The following is a 9,994-nucleotide window of genomic DNA, read 5'->3' as shown; positions in this document are numbered from 1 at the left end:
AAAGAGTCCATTTCCATCAGGTTGAGGAGGAGAAGCTGTTCTTCTGCTTCATTACTCTCTCTCTCTCTCTCTCTCTCTCATCTCTTCTCTCTCTCTCTCTCTCTCTCTCTCTCTCTCTCTCTCTCTCTCTCTCTCTCTCTCTCTCTCTCTCTCTCTCTCTCTCCCTCTCTCTCCTCTCTCTCTCTCTCTCTCTCTCTCTCCTCTCTCTCTCTCTCTCTCTCTCTCTCTCTCTTTCTCTCTCTCTCTCTCTCTCTCTCTCTCTCTCTCTCTCTCTGCTCGTCATGTTCAGGAAAGTGGATGAGGACAAAACAAAAAATAAAAACCCGGAGGAAAATCAAATATGAGAGTAAGAGCTGAAATAAATTGAAAATCAGATCTTGGGCAATTTGGATGCAATGTGAATAAGAATGTGAATTCCACTTTAATACTTCTCAGTCCTCTTTCTTTCTCTCTCTTTTTCTCAAACCCCCTCTATACTTTTCAAACACAGGTCCTATTGACAATTCATAAATAAATAGGAAATAATGTATTTATTATTATATATTATGCTATACATTATTATTATTAGAAAAAAAGCTATTAGAGCATGTAGAAAAACTCTGTATTCAAAGCAAAGTTGCTTCAACTTGAAACCGGATTCATAATGCATTTGACATTTGTAATTGGACATATCAGATTGAAACCAAGAACACGTATTAAGAAAGTAAATAGTGTCCATGTTGACGTTTAAACATCATATGGCCAGATTTAGCAAGAGCTCACGCCAGCACAAACCCCTCATTTGGTGGTAAAGAACAACTCTGGATTCACTGAAAAACTAGCGATCAAAAGGTTACACAGTTTTTTTTCTGGCTGATATTATTGCATATGCTTTTTGCTGGAGTTCTCCTTTCAAATGTGAAATTTATGGGAGGAGAATATTTAAATAAATCCCGGAACATGATGTACTAATGTGTGCGGTAGTCGATTTACTGGTATTTGCTCCGTCATGGAACACCCCATAAAAGCACGTCTTTTGCTTTTACACCTATTTTATGCTTGACATCGCTGCATCTGTGTTTTTTAATTTGCGCATTGTTAGTAGATAACTCCCACTGCACTTTTATGGGATTGCGTCTCGCGTTAATTTTCCCTGTTCAGTAAATCTGGGCTATATGTGGTACAGTAAATTGTAAAGGTGATAAGTGCAGTGCATATGATGCCGTGTATGTGCCGCCAGACTCATGTGTGAGCTACAAATAAAAGCTTCAGTCTTGTAGTTTGTTTCATTAGGAAGTGCAGATGCTGTTTTCGTCACCAGGAGGTGAAGGTGTCCACGTGAAGAACGTGTTATCCCGTGCCACTGCTCTACTTTTCCATGATTTTTGTATGTAAACGCGCTAGATGGACGTGTTTGACCGCTGCGCTCGCTAAACACACGGCGCTCAAGTTAAAATAAGTTAAACTTTTAAAAGACGCGTCTCGAAGACCACTACCCTGTGAAGCGGCCCTAACCAGTGATGTGCAGGAGCGCGAGCTGCTTTCAGTCCGCAATCAACTCTCTTGTTTTGCTGATGTTAAGAGATTGTTGTCCACACACAGGACATCGATTGTTGTGTAGTGTCGTCAGTGAAACTCAATGATATGATTGTTCTTGTGTTTGCCTATGCAGTCGCAGGTCAGCAGGTGCACGCCAGTGGGCTCAGTACATCTCTGATGCGTATGGTGGGATGAAAAGTTTTTTTCTTGTTGTTTCGAAAGACCAGGACTGATGAAGTCAGTTCAAAAGAAGACATTTGTTAATACGGGTCTAGAGAATGAAGGTATTGAACCCTGAATAGAAATCAATGAAGAGCATCCTGATGTAGAGTAAGACTCTTTATTTTCCAGGTGATATAAATGTTTCACTCACTGTAGTCGATCTGACACTGCACTGGACAGTTGACAGTTAATCAGGGACAGTTGGCAACAGTTTTACAGTTATATTTAACCTAGTGAAGAACTATTAATGTATGGGTGTATATGTCACAAGGATTTCGGATATTGCCATCTTTGTGGGGACATAATATTGGGTTCACCTGAGAGACAGACAGACAGACAGACAGACACACACACACACACACACACACACACACACACACACACACACACACACACACACACACACACACACACACACACACACAGGATTTGATGTTTTGTGGGGACATTCCATAGACATTTTGATTTTTATACTGTACAAACTGTATAATCTATCCCCTTTCACTAACCCTACCCCAAAACCTATCCATCACAGAAAACATTCTGCATTTTTACATTTTCACAATATGATTTATAAGCTGTTTTCCTTATGTCATCCAAAAAATGTCAAAGAATTCACGTATTGCCATCTTTGTGAGGACATTTTGTCAAAATAACATATGGTATAACTGAACCACACACACACACACGTGACTGTACTGTTGGTCTGAAGGGCGTTGTGCTTGTGTTCAGTTTGGATAAGGTGTTAAATAATTGATTAGCTCATTTCAGCGCTGATATATGAGGTATCTCTCTCTGATGGATGACAGTGGAGCGCAGGACGTAAGAAAGATACTGATGAGAAATACAAGTATGGAGTTTGGTAAATGATTCCATTTTTCAGGGAGAAATAGAGGGGGATGAATCTGTGCGTGTTTGCTGTGAATATGAGCCACTATAGGACGCATGAAAATGTTCTTACTGCATATCATCGACATTTGTTAACTTATACTTGTTGCCGTCAGGATGAAATTCCACAGCATCTGATAGGTGTTCATTTCATCGTGTTATTTTCATAACACAAAGTGAGCAGATTGTGAACAAAGTATAATGTAATCACTTACATAATTTCCCTTCCTGATGTAGGCGTCAAATTAAAACATATAGTTGCATTATATATAATTTGCATAATTTGGTAGAACGTATTTTCCCACCCCTCCTCAGGTTCTTTGAAGGGCAACCCGCTGTCTGTCTCTCCGTCAGTTCTCTTTAACTGCAGTGAATGTGTGTGGTGGAACTGTGCAGCGCTAGTTAAAGAGTGCGAGTGATGTTGCCAACTTCAGCAAGAAAATAGTCCACTCTTTCCGTTTCTTTTTGGGAATGTAAGAAACACTAGTAACATTCTCCATTTGTTTTTACCTGATCGATTGTTTTGTTTGTTTTTTGACAGTAAGAAATTTAAATAAAAAAATCAATTTTCCGCAAACTGAAGACTGGAGAAATTTAGCTTTGCCATTACAGGAATAATTTACATTCAAATTAAAAACAGTTTTAAATTATTATAATATTTCACAATATTACTGTGTTTTTTTTTAAATATATTCCAGCATATACAAAATAAAAGTAAATAATAGCATGTTGTTTTTATAAAAAATCATGTAGTATAAAAGTCTTGATACATGATAATATAAAGCTACATTTATAATTTACAAAATTTCATATTTGGAGGCCCTTGGCATCAATCAGGTTAAACACATTTTGATGTGTGATCACATTGATTTTGGCTCACTGGCATATGACATCATTGCCTCTGTTGTAAAAAATAAATGAATGTTAATGCCATACTAAAGTGTCACACACCATTACACACACTTCAGTTTAGCTTCTACCCAGATAAATTGCAACACAAGAGAATTGTGACTACATAAATATTTTCAGATGAACAGATTTTAGTGTTTTTGAAAGCTCACAGTGCTTCGTATGCCAGACATTTAGTAATAGTGATGAAAACAAAAGCGCGTAACTGATCCAGTGTTATGTGGAAAAGTGTCTTTATCTCTGATCATTTTCCATTATAATCTGTATTTGAGCTGTTTGCTTGTTGTAACACAATAATGCATGGAATGGTATGGATATAACAAGCGAATGTTTCCTAAAATACAGAGTAATTCTGTATCATGTGGGACGGATGGCAGCAGAAGTTAGCGAAAGTAAGAGAATTAGCAAAATAGTGAAAGTCAATGAGGAACGTGACATTTTAAAGTGTGAAAAAGAAAGGAGGAAAAAGGCGTAGGGAAAGAGGTATAATCACGAGGCCTGTATCTGGGCTAGAGTGGGCGTCCGGGTCCGTATCTGTAATCAGTGCTGTATTGTTGTCAGCGGTCGGCCAGCTCCGCTTGTACCCTGCAGGGGTTTTACGGCTTTAGGCTAGCGCACTGCGTGATCCTGCCGCCGCGCCACGCTAGCACTGTAAATTAGCCCTTACGACTGGGGCCAGCCTAACTTTGAGAACATGCGCGCCGTGGACCTGCTCCTCACCGCGTCGATCACACAATGTCTCTATTAACCCTCCCAATCAATGAAAGCCTTCAGTACGCAAGCTGCCATTCACTCCTGCTCAACCTGGCTAAACTTGAACTTTCTTCTAAACCTGTATTCACTCCCCCGCACGCCCTTAACGCTGAAAAGGCCAGCTTTTCATATGTGTAACTTTAATCAGCCCCCTTCCCTTGACAAAGCTATTGGCATGAAAGAGCTTACGTCAGGACACGCTGAGAGCTGCGCCAAGCTGCGAAAACACCTTTTCTGTTGTATAAAATGTAAAATAATACCTGGATTTTTTTAGCGTTTAACAGAAAGTCGTCAAACAAGAGAGTATGATTAACTTGTTAGAGTGGTGGATTGTTACAGTAAGTAATGTTCAAGCATAAAACGATTTTCAGAGACAAAGCGATCAGACGTCTTTTATTTCAAGTCAGGGCTGGTGATTTACTGTGGTATGAGCGACTACCAATGGCAGTGCAGGCAGTGAAGGTCATGTGATACAGTTGAGCATGTTTAAGGATAAAAAACTTTATTATCTTTCAAAATTGAAAGATCACTAAGGAACTTTTAAAAGTTCCTTTTAACTTTAAAATGGAACTTTTAAAAGAACTGCGGCTAATTATGACAATTTGACATACATTTTTTCAAGAAACAAATAATTATTACCATTTATTTACCAATGTTTTCGGAACACAAAATTGGCCTTGTAACATTAAAAGATTACGAAGAATGTAACTTTGAAAAGAGCCTTGAACATTTATAACAATTTGACAAAAAATTAAATAAAAATTCAAGCAACAATTAATTTGCAAATTTTATTTAATTTTCTACAGGACTCTAGATTGATCAGTCACATGGCATTTATGGCTCAGATAATGGTTCCTCTGAGCAGACATGGCAGATGAGAATGCAAACATACAGTACATTACAGTTATTCTGTCTAGGTTTTATAGACCTCTTTGACCGAGACTTGTCAACCTCCAGTGATTGAATGGCTGTCAATGTGGATGTTAGTGAGTTAGAGATGTAGCACGGTGAGTGCTCAGTGACTTCATTTGCTTTTGTCTCTCTGTGGTCGGTGTCAGGGTAATTATCCCTGTGGAGACTGTTTCATGCTCAAGCTAATGGTCAGTGAACCGGCTACTGTACAAGTGATACAGACCTCTGAGGGACACTGGATTTAGCCCATAAACTGGACTAAATGGTGTGGATTTTGTATATATAACTGACATCTGCATTATGTTGTGAGCAATATTTGTACTTATACTTATCCTACACCCCTTCAGAGTGCAGATGTTTCACTTTTGTGCTTGTGGGGCAAAAATGGTTGGAAAGGAAGCTACTTTGAAAGTGGCATATACTGTACTGTATATACAAGATGCGTTTATACAAACATTCTAATGCACATGAAATAGGATTGTGGGAAGCTGTGCTTTAGATATTTGATTTTCTAATAATCCATAGTTGATAGAAAATGAGATGCTCACTGATTTTTGTGAGAATTATAAGGTTTGAGATAGACGAGTAGATTAATATGATTATTTCACCAAACATTTATTAATTTTCCTTTTGATAGTTGTGAAGTAAAACATCAGAATATGCAAATACTGTCATCAGTGATTGGTGCAGAGCGACAGGACATCTGCTGCGCATTCAAACTTCAAACCGCATGCGTTCCAGCAGATGCTGAAAGCTTGACTGTGAAAACACAATTTAACACAAAATGAGTGATGAATTTGCCTTCGTCATACTGTCTGATTGTGATCCTAAACTACATCCAGTTATTGAGAGTGTGATGTCTTTGATTTTTGATTTCTCTGTAGAGGATATAATTTATGTTGATTTGCTACTGAGCTCTTGATAACGATAGAATCGAGTATGATAGAAAAAAGAACAGACCGAAGATGATGGGGGATTCCCTATGATCCTAAACATTCATAGATAATTTGTCTCCTCTGAGAGTCTCTAGGAAGACTTCAAATGGGTTAATGAGCTGATAAATGGGCTTGTGATCATTTAGAAATATGATAATAGTAATTATGGAGCTTGAGAACATGTTGAACAGAGTGTGTATTTGCACAGTGATCTTTAGTGGAATGCGTTGCTGTTCCTTTTAGTGTTTGCTGTTCACATCTCAGTGTGAGCTTTACTCCACATCTCACTCTGATTCTTGCTTCTAAGAATTCTTGCATTTGGCAGATACTTTTATCTGAAGCGACTTGCATTACAGTATGTGCACTTACGTGTTTAGATTTAGGGGTAGGTTCAGGGTTAGTTTGTAGTTATTACCCAGTTATTGCAATTATTATAATAAGTACATAGTATGCACATAGGGAACAGGACTGTAAAATAAAGTGCTACCGAAATTCATGTTTCACAGGCATACTTTGTGAAAGTGGCACTAACACCAAAGTCATGAGTTTGATTGACATAAAAGCATCTGCCAAATGCCTAAATGTAAATTTGAAGTGAGATTCAGTGTGCGATGTTGAGTAAAATTCACATTTATATTGTCATGAAATCACAGACATTGAGTGATAAGAATTGTAAATCAAACTCTCTTTGGACTATTGTCTCACTTCACTTCTCTCACTAAATCTCACTTCCATTTTTCACTCTGAATCTTGCTCTACTTATCACTGTGAGGGTGCTTTCACACTGGCAGTTTAGTTTGAAACGGATGACGAAAGTTCAAGGTAAAATTGCTAAAGTGAAAGCTGTCATATGGACCCGGGAGCGCACCGAGGTACCAAACCCTAGACTACCTTTAGGAGGTGGTCTGAGTTCGGTTGCACTCGGACTGTGGCTCGATTCATGTCAATGTGAAAGCAACTCGGACTCGGGTGCCGACTTGTTCAAGAAGTAAAGTAACCGGCGCATACATTTTAACTGATGGCGAAATCATTAGTTCAACAAAAAACATATATAAGGGATGACAGTTTTGAGGATTTAGCTTGGATACGAGAGAGAGAGTGAGCGTGCAGTCAGAACAGCAAATGAATAGCTCACAATCTGCTGTCTCCTCAAAATAGTCTGTTTGCAAGCAGCAGAAAGCCTCCTTCGTGTGACTGTAATAGACGTCGGCCAGTGAGAGCTGTGCGTGTAAACCTCACTCCGCTGATCTCAAGAGGGGCTCTAGCAACTGATGCTAGCTGTTGGGTCTTTAGCTTCCTTGTTAGCACGCCCGCCTCCCATGCTGGAGACCCCGGTTCGAATCCCGCTCTGAGTGGGTCGAGTAGGATACATTTGGTGCCGTGACCCGGTTGGGACTGAGGTTTAGGGAGTGAGTGTAACCGACGTAGGCAAGTAAGAGCTGTGTGTGTAAACCTCATTCCTCTGACCTCAAGAGGCACGCTAGGTGCTGCGGTCTTTAGCGTCCTTGTTTGCGTGCCCACCTCCCATGCCGGAGACCCAGTTCGAATCCCGCTCGGAGTGGGTCGAGTAGGACCGGTTACATTTGGTGCCGTGACCCGGTTGGGACTGAGGTTTAGGGAGTGAGTGTAACCGTCGTAGGCAAGTAAGAGCTGTGTGTGTAAACCTCACTCCTCTGGCCTCAAGAAGCACGCTAGGTTCTGCGGTCTTTAGCGCCCTTGTTTGCGTGCCCACCTCCCATGTCGGAGACCCAGTTAGAATCCCGCTCGGAGTGGGTCGAGTAGGACCGGTTACTCGATGCACATATAGTAAATCCAAGTGTCATTCACTCTGCTCCGCATAAAAGCACGGAATTAATACAAAACACTAGATATTTTCCCGTTTCCGTAAGATGATTGCAAATGCACAGAGATTCAATAGAAACAAGTAAGTTAAAAACCAGACCGTGCTAAACTATAAACTTGATGTCACTCTTTTTCCTATGGTGTTTTTGTGTAAACTGATTTTACTTGTGCCACAATATAAGAGCCAGAAAGCTAATAATAAGTATCCTCTTTCTCTCCTCCCATTTCCCTCTTTCTGTCTTCCTGGTTTGGGAATAATCTTCTCTAACATACTGCAGTTGAAAGAGGCTGGGGAGTCCCTGCTGTATTTGAGGTTCTTAATACTATTAGATATGCCTCTCTCTCCCACTCGTGCATTCTTTTCTTCCTTCATTCTTCTTATTTTATATTCTTGCTAGGCTTTTTTCCTAACCTCAAATGTTATATTTGAATACAAATTTCTTTCTCAGATCAACCCCCCCACCCCACAGGTGGAAATGTTGTCCACTCAATAGGTGAAAATAGTCTCAATAGATATGAGAAATATCACTGACTTGATTAAATAGCTAAGAGTCTCTATTTACATACACATGATTGCAATTATTGATTTGAACAATAAAATAAGTGGTCCAGTTTCCTCATTGTTTTGGAGGTGCATGAACTTTCGCGTGGAGGAGCTGAGGGCAACTGTGCAGTGAGAGTGTGAGAGGACGTTATCGGGTCGAGGCAAGAATTCACTGTCCACATCTATCTTCATTCCTTCTTATGATTCCCCTTTTTTCTAATCCTCTTTTCTCTCTCTTTTATCTTTGTCCTTTATACCTCTCATGCTTTCTTTTTCTCCAATAGTTTATCTGAATCTTTTCTAATCCTTTCTTTTCAAAGGATGGATATCTCCTGTTTTATTGAAAGAGATAAAGAGTGAGTGCTTGCTGAAGTACAACTTCTCTCTCTCAGGAAGGATCTGGTTTACTGTTTTGGAATGGGAAGTGTCTCTTTCTCTCTCTTTTGTTCTCTTTCTGTGGCCGGGGGATTCTGGGAGTAATGCGGTGACACAGCTTTATATGTAAATGGCATATATAAGCATGAATAATGCAGCTCGCTTTTCATAGTCAGCTATCTACAAGAGTTCTTGAAGTTGCATTTCCTTTTCCATATAGACTTGGGCTGTGTCCGAAATCACATTCTCTCTTGAGTAGGTACATATTTTTAATAAGTAATTACTTCACGACCGCTAAAAAAGTATGTTCTTTCTATATAGTATAAATATGTGTTGTATATGAATGTAATCTGGACGTATTACATCTGCCATGTTGTCATTATCATGTGACCTGCCAGCATCAGTTGCATCGCTTCACTACCATTCATAAATCCTCTCCTGTGGCCTCATGGGATAGTAAACATGAACACTTCAGAATCTCGCCAGAAGTAGGTCAGCTGGATACTTTTTGCCTGCTGTTTTACGAGTACTGTAAATTCAGACAGACTTTCGTCACATACTGTTTTTCACCTACTACATAGTAGGGAAGTGTACGATTTCGGATGCAGCCTTGCATTTGTCTAGTGTAGATATGTAAATATATACTGTATGTATAGATGGCGTGCAGACGATTTGTAGACTACAGTTTATGTTACATTAAATGTTTAGGGTCTGTACGTTTTTTAAATGTTTTTTAAGGAAGTCTCTAATGCTCACCAAGGCTGCATTTCTTTGGTCCAAAAGTCCAGTCTTCAGTGTCACATGATCCTTCATAAATCATTCTTATATGCTGATTTGGTGTTCAAGAAACATTTCTTATATCAATGTTGAAAGCATCTGTGCTGCTAAATATCGTCTTCTTCATCACATTATAAATGTTTACTGTGACTTTTGATCAATTGAACGCATCCTTGCTGAATAAAAGTATTAATTACAAAAAATAAAATAATGTAATGTAATAAATAAATGTACAAAAAATAAATGTACTGACCCCTAAATTTCCCCTAATCAAAATAGATTCTAATGAATTTAATGTTAAAAAGGTTTATTATTAAGC

General features: G+C 39.1%; 1 protein-coding gene across 1 annotated transcript in view; it reads left to right on the top strand.

Moving 5' to 3' along the window:
- The window catches only part of cdh23 (cadherin-related 23), a 221,557-nt gene that overhangs the window by 79,268 nt on the left and 132,295 nt on the right, over positions 1–9,994 (top strand). The window lies entirely within an intron of this gene.

This window comes from Phoxinus phoxinus, assembly GCF_949152265.1.
Source record: "Phoxinus phoxinus genome assembly, chromosome: 14".
NCBI classification, from domain to species: domain Eukaryota; kingdom Metazoa; phylum Chordata; class Actinopteri; order Cypriniformes; family Leuciscidae; genus Phoxinus; species Phoxinus phoxinus.
This window is presented reverse-complemented; position numbering and strand designations above follow the sequence as displayed.